The following is a 20222-nucleotide window of genomic DNA, read 5'->3' as shown; positions in this document are numbered from 1 at the left end:
GCCACTCAGAGCAAGATGGAGAAAGAAGGGGCGGGGGGGCGCCAAAAAAAAAAAAACAAAAACATTTTGCAGCAGGTAAGGAAAGAGAGGGGGCCAGGGGAGAGACAGGGAGGGCCCAGGATGCACAAGAGAGGCAACGGGGCCCCAGTGGCCCAGGACTCACCGCGACTCTCGCTCTCAGCGCTGCTGGCACAATTTAGCCGTTCAGATGCTTCTTTCCCCTCCTCTCCGCCCTGCCTCTTCTGCAGCTCCAGACTCTAGGCCGTCCTGCACCTAAAGAGGATACACGGGTGTCTTACCGCTCTTACGAGATGAGGCTTCCTAGGCACGTGGCCTAGCTCGCTCGTGCACTACACGCCCGTACCCAACTCCCGGTTACGCGTACAGACCCTGCGGTGCACGTTGGTGGCCTGGCCCGCTGCGGGCTACGAAGGGGGATCCTCCCTCCCTCACCTGCAGGGACAGGCTCTCTCTTGCCTGCGGCAGGAAGGCAGCTGGCAGCCAGAGCGCCTTCAGTTTCTTCTGCTTTACCTTTCGTTGGCGTCTCCAGCTTCAGCCGAGGCAGCTCCTGTCCACAGCCGGGAAGGGCTCTGTGTGTCCCTTTTCGCCCCCGCGCTGCGAGGATGGCAACGCCGGGCAGAGAGAAGCCACGCAAGCCTGAGACGGCCGCAGTCAACGGCATCCCCGGGGGAAGGACAGACAACCACGTCCTCAGCACGGTCTCTGCGAGAGGGAAAGAAGAAACAGCGACCGTCATTACCGTCGATCGACCCTGGCCAAAGCCCCTCCTTGCGCAGGGGCTTCTGGACACACCGCCCCTTCCCCGCGCTACTGCTAAGGGCCCCTGCGCCGAGGGGGAATCCAGTGCGCTCGAGGGCCGGCTCGCTGCCTTCACGACAGGGCCTGGGGGCGGCCAAGGGCTACGCAGCACGCTTCAGGGGAGGTGCCGGGGCTGGGGGCAGGCGCACGGGGCAAGGGGGGGCCAGGGGAGGCTGAGCGGGAGCTCCGGTGAGCCGGGGAGGCGGCGGCCATCATCTGCGCCCTGGGCAGGGGGAAAAGGTCCTCCTCCTTTCCCTCTTCCCTTCTGTCAGCTCCCGGGGAACTCACCGCTTCTCGGGGAGCGGCCGCACCTGGAAGCCCCCAGAAATCAACACGAATCCAACCCCAAAAATACACCGCGCCTACCGTACGCGGCACGGCCGCCCGGCACCCGAGCGCCGGAACACCGCGCCTCCCGCCGCGCCCCGGCGAGCCACGTGACAGGGCCGGCAGCCACTGCGCCAGGACTACAGCTCCCGCCATGCTCTGCGCCACAACACGGCCGCCCGGCAGCCCCCCGCCACAAGGACTACAGCTCCCGCCATGCTCTGCGCCACAACATGGCCGCCCGGCAGCCCCCCGCCACAAGGACTACAGCTCCCGCCATGCTCTGCGCCACAACACGGCCGCCCGGCAGCCCCCCGCCACAGGGACTACAGCTCCCGCCATGCTCTGCGCCACAACACGGCCGCACGGCAGCCCCACGCCACAAGGACTACAGCTCCCGGCATGCTCTGCGCCACAACACGGCCGCCCGGCAGCCCCCCGCCACAAGGACTACAGCTCCCGGCATGCTCTGCGCCACAACACGGCCGCCCGGCAGCCCCCCGCCACAAGGACTACAGCTCCCGCCATGCTCTGCGCCACAACACGGCCGCCCGCCCAGCCGCCACAAGGACTACAGCTCCCGCCATGCTCTGCGCCACAACACGGCCGCCCGGCAGCCCCCCGCCACAACGACTACAGCTCCCGCCATGCTCTGCGCCACAACACGGCCGCACGGCCAGCCGGCAGACACACCACCACAGCTCCCCGCACGCCGCGAGCCCGCCCTCCTCGGGGCTCTCGGACCCTGCGGGGCACCGTCCCTCCCGCCGATGCACCCGGAAGCCCCACCGAGCCCTCAGCACAGCCTCGCTCTCCCCACCGCCCGCTCCGACCCGCCGCTGCCCCGCCGCAGCCCTCCTCGGGGCTTGACCCGGCACGCAGCGGCCCACCAACCAGCCCCCGCTCACCTCCTCCCTCGCTACACTCGCAGCCCGCTGACGCTCGGCCACAGCTCCGCTCCGCTCCGCCCTCGGCTCACACTGGCCCCCCGGAGCAGGGCACCACCCCTTTTCCAGGGAGGAGCCGGCACCGCCAGCCCCACTGCCCGCACCTGGGGCTCCTCCAGCCAGACCCCGCCCACAGCTGAGGCGCAGCAGCAACGGGGGGCCCCCTCCCCTCACCCCCACAGTGCACCACCTCCTCCCCTGGGCTCCGTCACAGACCCTTGCCCCACGCCAAGGGAGCGCAAACGCAGCCCTCAGGCCAAAGGAGAGGGCAGGTGTTGGTGCAGGCGCGCACGTAACAAGTCCCAGGAGCGATTCGTGGCTCAGGGTCCCCAACGCTCCCCCTGCCCCAAGGCCACCTCGGCCGCCGTTGCCGCAGCCGCACGGAGCTGGTGGTGGCTGGGATAGTGCTCATTTTCTCCACAGTAGCTAGGAAGGGATACGTTTTGGATTTATGTTCAAAACACCGTTAATAATGTAGAGATGTTTTGGTTCTTGCTGAGCACTGCTTCCACAGTCAGGGCCTCTTCTGGTTCTCTCAGTGCCCCACCAGCAAGTAGGCTGGGACAGCTGGGAAAGCTTTCCCAGCTAACTGACCAAAGGGATATTCCATACCATTTGACATCATGCTCAGCACACGCAGCTGGGGGAAGAAGGGGGAGTCCTTGGGGGGGGGGGGGGGCTACGGCATTTCTCTCCCTAAGTAACCATGACACATGACAGAGCCCTGCTTTCCCAGAGGTGGCTCAACACCTGCCCGCCGAAAAGGAGGAGTGAATTAATTCCTTGCTTTGCTTCCACGCACAGCTTTTGCTTTACCTATTAAACAGTCTTGATCTCAACCCATGATTTTTCTCACTTTTACCCTTCCAGCTCTCTCCCCCAGCCCACTGAGGGTGGAGCGAGCAAGCAGCTCCCTGGTGCAGAGTTGCCAGCTGGGGCTAAACCACGGCACGTGCTTGTCCGCGTTTGGCAGGAAAGGGACCGTCCGTCGCCTGGCTCCTGGAGCGACAGGCTGCTGGGCAGAGGGGGAGGCCACCAAAGGTGAGGAGCAGGGCACAGGACAGTAGGAAGAGAGAAGAGAAGAGCGGCAGCCGGCTGGACGGGGGCGGGGGGGCGTGTGTGCGTGTAGTGAGAAGGCACGAGGCAGGGAACAGGACGGCCAGAGAAGGACAGGGAGCCTGACGGAGGTGGAGATACAAGCAGCAGAGAGAGGGGAAGAGAGGCAGCAGAGAGAGGGGAAGAGCAGGACACAGACCAACAAAGAAGGAAGAGGAGCAGGCTGGAGACGCACAAAGAACCTGGGGCAGGCAGCACGACAGCGAGGGAGGAAAGAAGAATAGGGGCAGGAAGCTGGACCGAGCGCGATGGAGACAGACAAGACAAGCGACAAGAACAGGGCAGAGAGGGAAGAATGAAGCCACGGGGACAGGGAGCCGAGACAGCCAACAACGGAGGGAAGGGGCCGGGGAGGGAACACCACAAAACAAACCATGGGGCTACGTGGTACAGAGCATGAGAAGGCAGAGAATTAAGAATTAGGGACAGGGAGCCAGAAAAACAACAACAAAAAAACACCCAAAACAAAGGGAGATGGGGAGCAAAAGGAATCGCAATGCGTACAGAAAGGAGAGAGAAACAATTCTAAAACAGGGTCATGGGGAAGCCAGAGACAGCAAGATGGAGAAAGGACAAAAGCTACAGGCTACAGGGCAGAGAGGGAAGAATTAATGAATAGACACAGAGAGCTGGGCAGAAAGAGATGGAGAAAGGCTGAAGATCACACGGCCAACAGGGAAGAGAGAAGAGAGGGAGGAATTTTCAAAACAGGGGCAAGAAGCCAGAGAGAGGGAGAGAGGCGCAACAATAAAATGGGGACAGGCCACAGGGCGGCGAGGAGGGAATCGATGAATAAGAACAGGAGACCAAAGAGAACACAATGTAGAATGGAGAAAAGGAACAGCAGCCTACAGGGAAGGAGGAATTAAAGATCAGGCACTGGGAGGCAGACAGAGACACATGAAGAAACAAGTAGGAAAAAAAAAAAAACAAACCACACAACGGCAATGGGCTACAAAGACAGACAGAGAGGGAAGAAATAAAACATAGCAGCAAGGAGCTGGACAGAGAGAGATGAGGACAAACAAACAGCACGGGTCTACGTGACAGAGAACGTGGAATTAGAACACAGAGAGGGGGAGCCGGACAGAGAGAGAGGCCGAGAGAAAAATCTAGACGGGCTACGGCGGGCAGAGGCAGGAATTAAAACCTAGGGACAGGGAGCTGGACAGAGAGAGACGGAGATCACAGGGAACAGCGGCGGGTGCAGGAAGAACAGGAATTCGAGAATAGGGAAAGGGAGCTGGACAGAGAAGAACTCAGAAAGGCAAGAACAGTAGCAGGGTACAGAGCAGAGCAGACGAACTAAAAAGCGCGGCGGGAGCGTTGAGGCAGACAGAGAGAGATTAAGAAAAAAGTCACGGGCTACGTGGCAAAGCAGGAGGAACTCAGAAACGGGGATGGCAACCAAGGGAGAGTGAGCTGGTGAAGGATAACGGGTATTCAAAGTGAGGGACGGGGAGCTGGGAAAAGCGAGGCAGAGAAAAACAGGATCACAGAGAGAATCACACAAAGCCAAAAAAGAAGAAACTGAACAACAGGAACAGGTGTAACCAAAGCGATGAAGTCAACCAACCAGAGACGGTGTTCCATTACGGGAACACGGAGCGTACGAATCAGCGCATCTGTCGATCTGCATTTTAGTCCCTAGGCGATCGTTAATGTCAGCAGAACAACAGACAACGTGCTTCTGTCAGAAAAGGATGACAAAACGCGGTTTCGTGTAGCGCACTGAGAAAACTAGCCAAGACTGCCAAGATTAAGAGCCAAGAAGGTAAAAGGCAATTCTGGCAGGGGGAGATCGCGACCACCGACTCACGGACCACCACCGAGCCTGCGCAGTGATTTACATACGGAACGAGCCAGTTTGTACCGATCAGTAGACAGGACGATAATGAATATGTATGAATACGTAAAATTTTGATCTACAAATTCTACGGGAAAGGTGTGTGAGGTACGCACGCCAGGAGGAGCGATCCCCCGTGCATCTGGCGCCGTGAATAAAGAACGCCTGCTCTTTAATACTAGATTGGTGTTGAATAGATATTTCCGATTTTACCGCGTTTTTTGGTAACAGTTTTGGCACCCCAGATGGGAACCTGCTTTTGAATCTCGACGGATCCGCGGGACCGTGGGACCTGCAGCCAGCCCCAAGGAATTCTTGGGGAGAGCTTCCGATCCCCAGGCCAGAGAATTCTGAGAAAGATCCCCTGGACTGAAGTAAACAAGGCATTCGTTTAAGAAGAAACTTAGGTAGAGTAATATGTGGCGTTAGCTTCCCACATAGGATAGGATAGTGGGTTTGAGTCCCACAGGCCTGCCCATAAGGCGCGGCGAAAGCCACGCAGGGTTGGGGCCAAGAGGTACCTCGGTTGGTAAGTCTCTGCTAGGCGAAAGCCTGTGGAGCGGGACCCGAGGGTAGGGGGGTCTTCAACAGGGGGTTGAAGTCTCCAGGGATATCTAGCAGGGGGCTACAGATCCCAGTGGCGGATTCCCAGTGAGACCTCTAACGGGGGTTGGAGTCCCTCTGACTACTATTTGTGATAGTGCACTATCCCAGCTGCTAGTCGACTGGGAGATGGGAGCATTTCTGAGTAAGAAACCTATCCCACAGAGAACACCTTTGGGATGTACTTTGAAGCACTGGAAAGACATCGGGGGTGATGACCCACTAACTCGGAAACCATTAATTGAATATTGCAATCATTGGTGCCCAACGTATCAATTGGAAGGTGGGCACGAATGGCCAGAACAGGAGACATTGCAATATCATACCATCTTGCAATTAATGTTGTTTTGTAAAAAGGGAAGGCAAATGGGAAGAAGTGGCATATGTTGATTTGTTCTTTACACTGTGGAATCATCCAGAGTGGCAGAAACAGCGTGAGATATGTCCACAGGATTCTACGGCAATGTTTCTGAAAAGAGGAAAATGTGGTGAGAACTTGAAGTGTTGCTCTACTTGTGATACTGGATACTTCACTTGATGGAACTGACAAGAAAATAGTATTGAATACAGCCAGAAGGCAGGTGCAGGGAGCACATGCTAACAGGAATTTACAGAGAACAACGAATAAGAATTTTCCATCTACAAATCCCGAGTGGGACCCTAATCAGCCAGGACCCAGGGGAATGTTGACTAGATGTCAGAGACAGATTTTATTTGGAGTAAGACATGCAATGCCAAAAGCCATAAATTTTGACCCATTTATTAAGTGAGACAAGAATTAAAGGAGTCCCCCCCTTCAGCCTTTATGGAAAGACTGAAGGTGACCACCAGAAAATATACTCATTTGAACCCAGAAAAAAACAGAAAAAGCAATTCAGTTGGTCTCTATATTCATAAGACAATCAGCCCCAGATGGGGGGGAGGGGGGGGGGAGTAAAAAAACCTTCAGAAACTAGAAGAACCTGAATCCAGAGATCTGGGTAAAATGCTTGAAGTAGCTTGGCATGAAGGAGACCAGAGGAATCAACCCTAGCTGAACACCTGGTTACACTGAAGCTAGGGAATGAAGAAATAGAATTTTTGGTAGATACGGGAGCCACTTCTTTGGTATTGAATACACGTAAAGAGAAAGTTGATCATAAACCAGTAGGTGTTGTTAGTGCGACAGGGCAAAGAAAAATTAGCCTTTCTTAGAGCCATTAAAGTTTAAATTGGAGAAGCAATGGGCAACTCACCGGTTTCTGTATATGCCTGAATGTCCACTGCCTCTGTTATGATGAGATCTATTAAGTAAATTAGATGCTCAAGTAACTTTTAAAGATGGAGAGATTAAATTACTAATACCAGAACAGAATCAAAAGCCACAGAGGCGAGAGCGTTTATGTTACAGGATTCCTCCAGGGAGGAACAGGTTCCCGAAGAAGTGGAAAACGTAGTAATTCCTTTGGTTTGAGCGAGCGGAGCTCCGGAGCGACCTAAGCGGGCAGAGCCGGTAAAAGTAACCTTAAAGCCTGGAGCCAAGCCGGTAAGACAAAAACAATACCGTATTAAGCGAGAGGCTCGAAAAGGATTAGAGAAGTTAATTATAAATTTTTTTCAGAATATGAGCTCTTAATAGAATGTGAATCAGAATATAGTACTCCTGTGCCGCCAGTAAAGAAATCTAGAGGCAAAGAGTATTAGCTGGTTCACGATTTAAGGGCTATATCTCAGGTGGTCCAAGATCTACATCCGGTAGTAGCTAATCCATACACTTTACTGACCTCTTTTAAAGGAGGAGCATAAATGGTTTACTGTACTAGATTTGAAGGATGCCTTCTTTTGCATACCTCCAGGCATAAAAAGTCAAAGCCTATTTGCTTTGGAATGGGAAAGCCCCACCACAGAATGGAAGACACAGCTAACATGGACCGTACTTCCACAAGGATTTAAAATTAGTCCTACGATATTTGGGACTCAGCTGGCAAGAAAAAAAATTAGAAATATAGAAATGTATAGAAAAAACAGAACCCAGGGAGAGGCATATTGTTACAGAATGCAGACGACATTCTGATAGTGGCAGAAAGTAAAGAATAATGTTTTGAAATTTTTAAATTTTCTGGGCCAAGGAAGATGCGGAGTTTCCAGAAACAAAACCCAAATAGGAGAAGCAACAGCCATTTATTTAGGATTCGAAATATCTCAGAGACAAAGACAATTAGAAAGTGAAAAGAAAGAAACTATTTGTCAAATTCCCGAACCTAGCGGCCCGAAGGAACTGAGAGCTTTTCTGAAAATAGTGAAATAGCGTCAGCTCTGGATTCTGAACTACAGACTGTATGTAAAACCATTATATGAGGCACTGAAAGAATCAAAGGATAAATATTTAACCTGGACGCCCGGATGCCAAACGGCATTCAAAGAACTGAAAAGAGCCTCAGTGATGGCCCCTGCATTAGGCCTACCCGATTTCGCTAAACCTTTTGAGTTGTTTGTCCACGAAAGACAACATTTAGCCCTTGGAGTGCTGACACAGCGACTGGGAACCTGGAAGAGACCCGTGGGCTACTTCTCCAAACAACTCGACCACGTGAGTAAAAGATGGCCTGGATGTTTACGGGCAGTAGCAACAGCAGCGCTGCCGATCCAGGAAGCCCCAAAGTTAACAATGGGACAAAAGATGACAGTATGTGTCCCGCACATAGCGGTGACTGTTTTAGAACAAAAGGGGGGTCGTTGGCTATCCCTTAGCAGAATGTTGAAATATCAAGTTGTTCTGTTAGAACAAGACCATGTGGAATCGAAGACTACTGCTATACTGAATCCTGTATGTTTTTAACAACAGAAAACCTTACGGACAATTTCGAACACGATCGCTTGCTAACTATTGAACAAGTCTATTCCAGCAGACCAGGCCTGAGACACAAACCTCTGGGAAAATCCTGATCTGGAGTTGTTTACAGATGGAAGCAGCTCTGGGCGAGAAGAGAATGGCCGGATATGCTGTCGTTATCACCGCCGAGGGAATGGAGTCAGGGGTGCTGCCTGCAAACACCTCAGCACAGAAAGCAGTATTGGTAGCGTTGAAGCGAGCTCTGCGAATGGCAGAAGGACGAAGGATAAATATCTAGACTGATTCCAAACATGCATTTGGTGTGATCCACGATCATGGAGCTACTGGGAAGGAAAAAGGACTGCCATCAGCCCAAGAATCATTGATACAGCATAAAGAAGACATTCTCCAACTTCCGGAAGACGTGCAGAAACCAAAAGAAGTGGCGGTAAAGCGTTGCAAAGCTCATCAATTCGGCCAGACGGCTGTAAACATAAGCAAACGATTGACAGATAAAGCTGCAAAGAGGACTGCAGAGCAAGGTATCCTTGCACTAGTACCAGTAAAACAGATCGGAATTCCAAAGTTGAAACCGAGATTATTATAATAAATTGGATGAGCAATTAGCAGAACAATTGGAAGCATCGCAAAACACAGAGATGGTAGGTAACACCAGAAAAACAAGTAATAATAATAACAACCCCACAAGTTATGACAGAACTTGCAAAAGAAAAGCATGAGCAAACACATTAGGGTGTAGATGCTACGGTTTTGAGTTTAAAAGCATCTGTAGCGTGTGTAGGCATGACAAGAACAGTTAAACCCATGGTAGCTAAGTGTCCAATCTGTCCTAGAAATAATCCCCTGAACCAAAGGAAACCACCTTTAGGAGTAACAAAACAAAAAATTCTCCCGGAAATTATTAGCAAATTAAGTTTTCTGAGTTACCCAGACAAAATAGATATAGCAGTATTTGTTAGTGCTGATGGACAAATTTTCTAGTTGGCCAGAAGCTTTCTCGTGCTGCACCAAAGCAGCTAGAGTAGTAGTTAAGATGTTGCTGAAAGAAATAATACCAAGATTTAGAGTGCCAACAGGAATGTCCTCTGAGAGAGGACCACATTTTTTTGCAGAGGTAGTTCAACAAATTAATAAAATTTTGGGTATAAAATGGAACCTGCATATGCCCTAGAGACCACAATCAAGTGAAAATTTTGAGAAGATGAACCAAACACTGAACTGACATAGTGGAATATTATTGATCTAAGATGGAAGTATTGAGAAAATGATTATTTCAAAACTTCCAAAGGGGGGAAATGTAACCAAAGCGATGAAATCAACCAACCAGAGACGGTGTTCCATTACGGGAACACGGAGCGTACGAATCAGCGCATCTGTCGATCTGCATTTTAGTCCCTAGGCGATCGTTAATGTCAGCAGAACAACAGACAACGTGCTTCTGTCAGAAAAGGATGACAAAACGCGGTTTCGTGTAGCGCACTGAGAAAACTAGCCAAGACTGCCAAGATTAAGAGCCAAGAAGGTAAAAGGCAATTCTGGCAGGGCGAGATTGCGACCACCGACTCACGGACCACCACCGAGCCTGCGCAGCGATTTACATACGGAACGAGCAAGTTTGTACCGATCAGTAGACAGGACAATAACGACTATATATGAGTATGTAAAATTTTGATCTACAAATTCTACGGGAAAGGTGTGTGAGGTACGCACGCCAGGAGGAGCGATCCCCCGTGCATCCAGCACCGTGAATAAAGAACGCCTGCTCTTTAATACTAGATTGGTGTTGAATAGATATTTCCGATTTTACCGCGTTTTTCGGTAACACACGGAGTCAGACCAAGAGGGCCAGAGAAAGACACAATACCGACAGGCTACAGGACAGAGCAGGAGGAATAAAAAAATAAAAACGGAGCCAGAGCCAGGCAGAGAGAGGCGGAGAAAGAACAAGTAGCCACAGGCTACAGGACAGAGAGAGGGAGGCCTGAAAAGACGGGGAGGCAGGGAGCCACTCAGAGCGAGATGGAGAAAGAAGGGGCGGGGGGGCGCCAAAAAAAAAAAAAAAACCATTTTGCAGCAGGTAAGGAAAGAGAGGGGGCCAGGGGAGAGACAGGGAGGGCCCAGGACGCACAAGAGAGGCAACGGGGCCCCAGTGGCCCAGGACTCACCGCGACTCTCGCTCTCAGCGCTGCTGGCACAATTTAGCCGTTCAGATGCTTCTTTCCCCTCCTCTCCGCCCTGCCTCTTCTGCAGCTCCAGACTCTAGGCCGTCCTGCACCTGAAGAGAATACAAGGGTGTCTCACAGCTCTTACGAGATGAGGCTTCCTAGGCACGTAGCCTAGCTCGCTCGTGCCGGAGCTGGGGGCAGGAGCACGGGGCAAGGGGGGCCAGGGGAGGCTGAGGGGGAGCTCTGGTGAGCTGGGGAGTCGGCTATCTTCTGCACCCTGGGCAGGGGGAAAAGGTCATCCTCCTCCTCCTCCTTTCCCTCTTCCCTTCTATCAGCTCCCGGGTAACTCCTGGGGCTGCCCTCACCCGCTCGCCTTTAGCATACCAGAAGCCTGCCTCGGCAGGTCGTTTGAAGCTTCCCATCCCACCAGCCCCGGTAGTGCAGGCACACAAGGAGACACCCCGGCACCCACCAAAGGGGCTCGCTCACCTCACCGGCAGCCCTAGGCCTCACCCGACACAGGGAATCGTGTCCGACACACCACCACGCTGCAGCAGGAGCGGAGGAGGCCTTTCCTTACCAGGAAGCAGCAACGAGCACGGCGGCATCACCTCGCAGGCACCGCAGCATCGCAGGGCTGTCACCTGCGGAGAGAGCAATGCGGATCACAGGGACGCCACCGTGCGTGCGCGGCTCCCGGGCTCAGTACCCAACTCTGGTCGCTGGGCAGCAGCATTATCTGAATTACTCTTCTCGATTAATACCATCCAGAAACCGTAACTTGGCTGCATCCACAGAGCTTCTATTCCTCTGCACCTTTCCGCCTCGCAGCCCCAGCAGCACTGTTCATTGCCTCTGCACCAAACAGCAAAGCGTCTCGAGCATTTCAGTCCTTTCCTCTCGACTGCTTAAAAAAATCTGGTGCTTGCTACTGTCCATGCCACTGCCCGCCCCCCCCATGCCCGAGGGAGGAGAAGCAGCACAGCAAACCTGGGGAACAAGGTTGGGTCCCCCACCCCCGCAGAATAAGCCCCAGGAACTGCTTGTAGGCATGTGGCATCAGGGTTGTGATAGGGTTTTGTTTTGGTTTTCTTTTTTTTCCCCTGCCTTCTTTACATAATGTAATAATTGGGGTTGCTTTTCCAAACTACTGAGTTCTGTGGGGACTTTTTGTGCTTTTACCCTACAAAAAATGGTCATTTTCACTTTCGGTTTTGTGCATGAGAATGGTTGGTGGGTTCTTTTAGGTGGTTGTTCCTTCCCCACCACCACCCTTTTTTTCCTTTCCAGCTGCACAAATCCAGCTGAGTTGGCTTTCCCAGAAGCCCCAAGTTGTTTTCTTTCCACCAGAATTCTTCCTGTATTTTCACCCCCCATTGCAGACCCAGAGTCAGGGGGTTTGAGGTATTTTTGTGCCCAGGCAGCAGCTCCCAGGCTGCATAAGCAGCCCCACAGGGGGAAGTCCCCGTTTGAGGGAATCGGCCCCAAATTGGGATGGGAAAGTGAAGACAAGGGAAAAAAAATCCTGAATAACCTGAAAAAGAACACCTACTCCAGCCCACCAAGCACCCGTCACCTTGCCTGACTCACCTCCAGGGCCCAGATCACGCTCGGCTCATCACTTAGTGCCCTCAGATCACAAAAAAAAAAAAGAGTAAAACCCATAATGGAGCCCTATAGCCATCAGTCACATCTTCCCTCCAGTACTACACACAGACTCACCTTCTTACAGCGCTCCCCTGGGCTCTCCTCCGTTGCCCTGCACGACTCATCCATCTGCACCTGGAAAAACAGTGTTACTGAACAAGTCACCTGGAGGCACAGCAACAGCTTAACCATTCCACAGCTCTTGCGCCCACGTAGGAATACCGTCTAGAGCCCAACTACAGCCTGCCGTTAAAGGAAATGCGTTAAATCAAACGTTAAGCCCTCGCACGTACAAGCCGGAACAGCAAACACACGGCACGCTCGCGCACCCAGGGCGCAGCCCGACGGAGGTCCACGCGCACCTCGCCGGTCTGATGCGGAGCCGCCCAGCATCCCTGCGAGCACAGCTGCAGGCGCAACAGCAGTGTCACCTACACCCATCTCAGCGCGCAGCGCTTCTGAAGCTTTAAGCTGAAAGCCCTACCTTGACCCTTGGCCACACTAGAAGCGAGCCGTGGCTAGGACTCCACAGAAACACAGCAACACAAATTGCACACCCACAGCGGCGACAGCCTTGCAACTATTTAGACCAGGAACAACAGAGAAAAGTAAAACAGCTTCATCACCCGCACGGGAAAAGCAGCAGACGGAGACAAAGGGTCAGCATTCACAGCCCTTACAGAACACAGGCGTTCTCTCTCCTTCCACTCCTAAACCCATCCCCACTTAGGTCTAAATATCGCAGCCCTGCTGGGGCAATATCGAGAGCGGGGAACAAGAGCCCTGCCGCCGGCCGTTTGTGCGGCAGGACACAAAAGCAGAGGGACATGTTTTGCCACACACAACCCTGAATCTCCTGAAAATTTATGTTTACCAAAAATAGCCATTTGGAACATATTCCCAAAAACATTCGGCAATGAAACGCTTACGTGTTTGACACCCGCACATTTTTGGGGAACTTGCTATTTGCTTCCTGGTTTTGCTGGTCTTCCCTCAGAAGTTCTACCTGCAGCCAAGTTATTCCCACCCGCCCGACCGGTTCAAGCGTTCACCTTCCTGGTATTATCAGCACATTGACACAGGCGAGGAACTTAACTGCTCTTCTAAAACTATCCAAATGACAATTACAGCCCTGAAAGAGGAGTGGAAGAGAAGAAAAGGAGAGATCAGGCAGCAAAAATGCCCTGCAGGCTGCTGCCAGCCAACACTGCACTCTTTTGTTAAAGCCACCCCGCCCCCCCAAACGCAAAAATAAACCCCATGACTTTGTGGAGTGCGGTTTTTTCTTCTTTTCAGCAGTCCTTCTGGAGCTCATCCCTGTCTCAGCATCTTGTCTTGTCAGAGCATGAAGATGCAGATGATCTGTATCCCGATGACATCTGCATGGGATGAATACATTTTCAGAAAACGCCCGACTGAGCCATTTGCCACAGTCACGAGACTCACGACATGACACACGAGGTGGGCCCAGAGTTTTAAGGCAAAAATACCTCCCCCGCCCCCCACCCGAGATCTTTCAGGCTCCAGACCTGCCATCTCCCCGCACCAAACCTCCCCGGCCAAAGGGTTTCAGGTGGCCCAAAACACAGTACACAGAAAATAAACGGGGAAAGCCCTACATTGTGCAAAAGCGAACGATGCCCGACCAGGGCTTCTCTGCGGGGCCCGGGCTCGGCACGGAGCCCCCCCCCGGCACGAGCACGGGCCCGGGCCGGTCACGGAGCCCCCCCCCGCCCGGCCCCGGGCCCGGCACGGAGGAGCCAGCCCCCCCCTCCCCCGCCCGGCCCCGGGCCCGGCACGGAGGAGCCAGCCCCCCCCTCCCCCGCCCGGCCCCGGGCCCGGCACGGAGGAGCCAGCCCCCCCCTCCCCCGCCCGGCCCCGGGCCCGGCACGGAGGAGCCAGCCCCCCCCTCCCCCGCCCGGCCCCGGGCCCGGCACGGAGGAGCCAGCCCCCCCCTCCCCCGCCCGGCCCCGGGCCCGGCACGGAGGAGCCAGCCCCCCCCTCCCCCGCCCGGCCCCGGGCCCGGCACGGAGGAGCCAGCCCCCCCCCTCCCCCGCCCGGCCCCGGGCCCGGCACGGAGGAGCCAGCCCCCCCCTCCCCCGCCCGGCCCCGGGCCCGGCACGGAGGAGCCAGCCCCCCCCTCCCCCGCCCGGCCCCGGGGCCGGCACGGAGGAGCCAGCCCCCCCCTCCCCCGCCCGGCCCCGGGGCCGGCACGGAGGAGCCAGCCCCCCCCTCACCCGCCCGGCCCCGGGCCCGGCGCGACGGAGGCGTCCCCCGCCCCGCCCGGCCCCGGGCCCGGCGCGACGGAGGCGTCCCCCGCCCCGCCCGGCCCCGGGCCCGGCCCAGACCCGGCGCGACGGAGCCCCCCCCCCGCCCGGCCCAGGGTCGGGCCCGCACGGAGCCCCCCCCACCCCCGGCCCACACGGAGCCCCCACCGCTGCCCGAACTCACCCACCAGCGCTCTCCGGCCCCCGGCTACGGCCGCGCTGCTCTCTCAGGCGGCTGCCGCAGACGAGGATCGGGAGCCGCCAGGCCTCCAGGAGTCCCGAGGGGATGCCGGCCACCGCAGGGGATGGCTGCCTGCGGCCGGACCGCCGCGGCGCTCCCCGCCCAGCTCCGAGCAGTCTCCGCCGGCCACGGGCTTCCCACGCCGGGCCGCAGAGGGGCCCCGGCACCGCAAAGAGACCCCTCGCGACCCGGCCGCCCCACGCACCTCTCCCACCTCCGCTCCGCCGCGCACGCGCCACCGGAAGCCCGGGCCCCGCGGGGCGGCCCTTAGAGGGCGGCCGGAAGGACCGGCCCCCACCGGCCCCGCCCCCGCGCCGGACCGCCCCCGCGCCCAGCCGGTGAGCGCCAGCGCCCCCTGCTGGCCGGGCCGCGCTCAGCTCGCGAGGGCGCCGAGGGCCGGGCGGGGCGGGACGCGCCGGCTCGGGGCCGGCTCCTTTCGGGGCGAGCGGGCGAGCGAGAGACCCCTGCGGGCCCCGGTCACGGCCGGGCAGAGCCGCGCGCCCTCCGGGAGCGGCTGAACGGGGCTGCCGCTCGTGACACGTACCGAGCCGTCCGCGACGGGAGCGAGCAGAGGAGGAAGGGGCCGGCGGCCGCGGGGCCCTGCCCGCAGGCACGGGGGGGGGGTGCGGGCTGGGGCCCGTGGGGCCGCCCTGCTGGGCCGCTGCCCTGCGCCGCACCGCGCTGGGGGCTGGGGCCCGACCGGCGCCGGGGGACCGGGGGCAGCCACGAGCAGGGGGCCTGAGCTTAGCCACGGCCTGCAAAACACCCCGCAGCGTGAGACGCTGCGAGGCCAAGGTGGTCCTTGGCAATGGGGGCGCCTGGGCTCGGCCTCCGCCGTACCCGTCCTGGGTCTGCGTGGCGTTCCAGGGGAACGGTGTTCTCCTCGTGCGGAAGGTGGGCTGGCCGTTCGGCCGTGCCCCGGCCGTTACCGATACTGCCAGAGGCGCTCGCACGCTCTGGCCCGTTACTGCTGCGGTACCGCGCCGTAGCCGAAAGAAGAGGTGTTGTGTTTTCTCACAAAAAAGCCTCCTACGGTCAGTGGAAGAAATAACCTCCTTCCGTGGCACTGACTCTTTTCGTCCAGTCCATAGCCGGCTTTCGGCTTTTGTCTTTACAGCATTCAGTTTGCTTTCTGCCAAGCTTTCTACCTGCTGTGAAACATTTGGATGGTTTTTTCTTGTTGCTTTTTTTCCCCCCTACTTGCTCCACAGCTCCCACACCAACCACCCAGCGCGGCTCGCCTTTCAGCCCCCAGACCCAGGAGCCTTGCCCTGGGACGGCCCGTACATGTCAGCAGAGTTGTTCCAGCTCTCACCCTGTCCCTACCCAGCTGAGGACGTCTGTGTCCGTGGCAGACACCCAGACACTGCCCCTGCAGCGTGGCAGTCCCCTGCCCCGTCAGTGAAAACTGCGGCAATATCGGCTAAGTTTAAAAGCGTCGGCAGGAGGTGCAGGATACGTAAATAAAGCGGCGGTTGGCTGCCGGGTATGGGTGCGATATAAATACATTTTGTTTACAGGCCTTCGTGCCTATTCAGCGTTGAACAGCACCGCAGCCCACCCACCCCGGGGCTCACGGGGCTCGGAGAAGGGTCTCTCCAAGGGCACAACCTAAGGCAGCGCAGGAAGCCCAGCTGCCACGCTCCCAGTCGCTACGGGACGCTTGCTTACAGCTACACCGACGAGGGTGTGGATGAGGCTGGAACTAGCAGAAATGCTGACTCTTCTGGCCTTTTATTTGCGGAAGGCACAGCGCGCGAGCCTCGGCGGCTCACAGGAGAAGCGTGCAGCGCTGCCGGACTCTCATTCTCAGCTCACGTACTACTGCCAAAGCTCCTGCCCTGTGCTGTGCCAGATGCCGGCTGGCGTGAGCACCTGGGCTCCTGAGGGACCCCCTTGTCCTGAGAGCCAGAGGTACTCGCTTCCCTTTGCATGAGGCCTGTAGGAGATAGACCCTGCAATTTAAAAAATCTGTATCAAACGTGGCAGACTCAAAGGGGGGCATTTTAAAAAAGGCAGGTTTGTTTTCTTTTTTAACTTTACGATCTACAGCCTAGCAAAGAGATCCCTTTCAGTGTCAGTCGCTTGGCCTTCTCCCCTACTGACGAGGTCCCAGCCTCCCGGTGAGATCTCGCTGGAGATATTCTCAGTTTCCCTCAGGTACGGGGCTGCCCTGGCCCGAGGCCAGCGAAGAAGCTGACTTTGCCCGTGCCCGAATCAGCAACACGTCCAGCAGGCGACTTGCAGAGCCCAGGGAACCCTCGTAAAGAGGTCTGGGGGTGGGCCGCGCCACATCTGCGGCATCGGCCGTGGGAAAGGACCGGCGCAGTAAAGCAGGTGGGTGAAACCGCGGTCCGCGCCAGTACGTGCTGCTGCCTGGGGCATGGCTTTGCTGCGGGTCAAGTCAGATGCTCTCTGTAAGAGTCAGTCAGGACAAAGGCCGCAGCAGATTTCTTTTCTGCTCATTTTAACAAAGGCTGGACGGAGCCCCTAGAGGAAGGCACTACGCGTCTTGCTGGGTCTGTTTGCCTGCCTTCTCGTAAGCCGTCGCGGAAACTTGCACGAGCAAAGCCTGTGCAAGCTGATGACAGCCACGCACGGTTGAAGAGGGAGCAGACGGTGAGAGCAGAGGTGCGCGCTCAGGCTGTGCGCTGGAAGCTAATGCTAATGCTGCAAAATAAAGAGTGGATTTTCTTTTTTGGGTTTAGGTGAGCGCTAAACATGACATGTGCGTGTGTGCGTGTGTCTCTCGCAGGTTTTTGTCATACACCCCACCCCCCCGCCCCAAAAAAACCACCCGCACATGCCACGCGTTAAACAGTGGTTTTCCATTGTACTTAGACGTGCTTACATAGGTGTGTTGTTTTTTTTCTTTTTTAATGCAGAAACAGCAATACGATAGATTTAATACAGCTAGCAATTAGATGGGTGTAGCTTTAGAGCGTCGGCTGTTTACAAAGCAACTGCACACCTTCTTTAACTCACAGTTTAAACAGGTAAACTTGCAGTGCATCACACGTGCTTTGTACAGTCACGGTCCACACGGCAGGCCAGATGCTTCCCCCTGCCTTGTCCTTGTTCCCCCGACTCCGACGGGACCGCCGAGGCCACCCTGGGGACAGCGCCGCTTTCTAGCAGCTGGGTTGCTTGCCTGGACGCCCCACAGACAAACAGTCATTTCCCCACTGAACCTCTTCTCAAATATTTTCCTAGCCCTGCAGGCCCCAGGTCCTTTGGTTCATATTTCCTTTTTTCCGGGCTTGATGCACAGGACCGACGATTTCCAGAAACAGAAACAGAGGCTGATTCAGTCCAGGCTAAACATTCTCTGACCTAAACCAAACTGTCTTCGAAGAGATAGCTGTACTGTAGGCACCACCTCGGGAACAGAAGTTGCCCTGTCATTAAAAAGAAAAAAAAAAAAAGCAGGAAAACAAGGCATTTCAGGCTGAGGAGGCTGAACGGTGTGCTGGGGGCGGTGGGGGGTTGGAAAGAAACAGTTCAGACGATTAGAGCGAGCTTGGCGTTGCAAAGCGTGCCATTATTTTTAATTCGGCAGTCAGAAGAAAATAGATTCTGACACTGATTTCCTGTGTGCTGCGGGAGTTCTCTCCTCAGCATTCCTGTGCACCATTTTACTTTTGTGTCCCGTCCGCTTCGCTTTTGTGCTGTAGCTCTCCGGTTCTAGCTACGCTTCCCACCACCCCCATTACGCTTTGACAAGCCCAGCTCTCACTGTGCTTCCCTTCCCTTCCCTTCCCTTCCCTTCCCTTCCCTTCCCGTATGCGCGTGCAGGGAAAAGCCCGCGCGTCTGCCACTACAGGACCCGCTCTGGGGGGCAGGAGAGATGACGACGCTCCCTGACAGAGGACACAGCTGAGGGGCGGTCCGCCGGGGCCGGGGAGATGGCAGCACCTTCCCTCAGCTGCCCCATCCGAGCACAGGTGCAGGTGCGCACTGAGGAGAGACAAGCAGGCAGGAGCCGCAGAGCGAGAGAGAAAATAAAATTCACGGGTGGGTGCTACTTGCGTCTCATTTTTAGCGCAAGACATTAATTCTCAGCACATTCTTGGAGCTGCCCCTTTGGGACTCACGGAGAAGAGGGAGGTTGGCCACGCGGTGCAGCCCAGCTCTGCTTCCCCTAAATGGTTTTACTGTTCAGGTGTTGCCCTAATCTGGCCGGTACCCCCGCAAAGAGTTTGGGATTTCTGCTGCCTCTCCGGGCCAGCCACAGACCCCGACTTCATCGCAGCGAATGACCCTGCACTCGTCAGAGCGGTTGCCGAGTCACATCCCGCTGCCTTCCCTGCAGAACCGGTGACCCTTTTTCAGCCCTTGCCCCCTCTTCTCTCAGCTCGTCGCCCATCCCTTTACCAGTGCCGGCACCGATCCTGCCTCCAGCTCGCCCTGTCCCCACCTGCGAGCGCCCAACAGGAGCTAAATGTCTCCTCAAGGATGCACGGAAGAGACGCGCAGGTAACCCAGCACAGACCCCCTGCAAACATCTTCTTTCCATTTGCTTTCCTCTCCTGACACGAAGGGATGACTTAGGAAAAGCGTACTGCTCGCATTTCACCTGCACCGCTTCTACTTTCACTCTCGCTCTCCTTGGCAGTAATTAATAGCGGTGGCGGGGGGTGCTGGGGCATTCCCCCAAAGCGGCTGCGGTGACATCCGGGCGGTTGTGGCACTCCATTAGCTCTGTAATTTTTAAATCTAAATCTTCTGGAATTGTTAGTTCTGGTCAGGAATCACCCGTACCTGCAAATTTTCTTAATAGCTACGCTTGACCCCAGCCACTGTTTAACAGCTCACCTTTATTTCTCTTCATTTAAGAACCCAAAGCTTCGTTTACTGCTTGGGTTGGAAGCAGGAGCTGTCGCTGCCTCCGAACTTTCTAACAGCCCTGTTACAATTTCAGTACTACCCGCTCCCAATTTAGCTTTCCGGGTCGATTTTCATTCTAGATTCTAAAATTTCCTTATTTTGTTTCTGATCAGGAGTCATTAATGCCTGCAGTTGATTTAATAACGGCTGCATTTAGATTGAGCTATTAATGACTCGCAACTCTATTTATGGCATAAAAAAGGACTGCCTTTATTCTTTTTAATTACAGATTAGGAATAATGACTGCCTGGTTTGTTCAGTAATAGCTGCGATTAAATTGAGTCACGACTCCTCCCTAAATAATATGTGTTTATTTGCACTCCTACAATTTAACCTCCCCTTCACCGGTCAGGGGCACCGACAAGTGCCCGCGCGTACCTCCGCGCCCCCTGCGCCGGCTCCCCAGGGAGCAGCCTCGTACCCTGACCAGAGTCTGCAGCGGCCCGTTGTCGGCCCAGCTCCTCGCCCTCGAGCGGCGGATCCGCTGCTGCCCAGAGGGGACGGAAATGGCGCGGGGTAAATGA

At 55.7% G+C, this 20222-nt stretch overlaps 1 long non-coding RNA gene across 2 annotated transcripts; it reads right to left on the bottom strand.

The window, feature by feature from the left end:
- Positions 1-400: 400 nt before the first annotated feature.
- LOC135313217 (uncharacterized) lies at positions 401-12918 on the bottom strand. Of its 2 annotated transcripts, none has more exons than XR_010372860.1 (3): positions 12379-12918; positions 11146-11300; positions 401-723 (listed from the first exon to the last, which is right to left on the bottom strand). It is a non-coding gene; the product is annotated as an uncharacterized LOC135313217 (long non-coding RNA). The 2 variants fall into 2 exon arrangements; XR_010372859.1 differs by lacking the exon at positions 401-723 and adding an exon at positions 8121-8732 and having other exon boundaries at positions 10657-11300.
- Between the last annotated feature and the right edge of the window lie 7304 nt (positions 12919-20222).

The sequence above is a fragment of the Phalacrocorax carbo genome, chromosome 4, assembly GCF_963921805.1.
Source record: "Phalacrocorax carbo chromosome 4, bPhaCar2.1, whole genome shotgun sequence".
Taxonomy (NCBI): Eukaryota; Metazoa; Chordata; class Aves; order Suliformes; family Phalacrocoracidae; genus Phalacrocorax; species Phalacrocorax carbo.
This window is presented reverse-complemented; position numbering and strand designations above follow the sequence as displayed.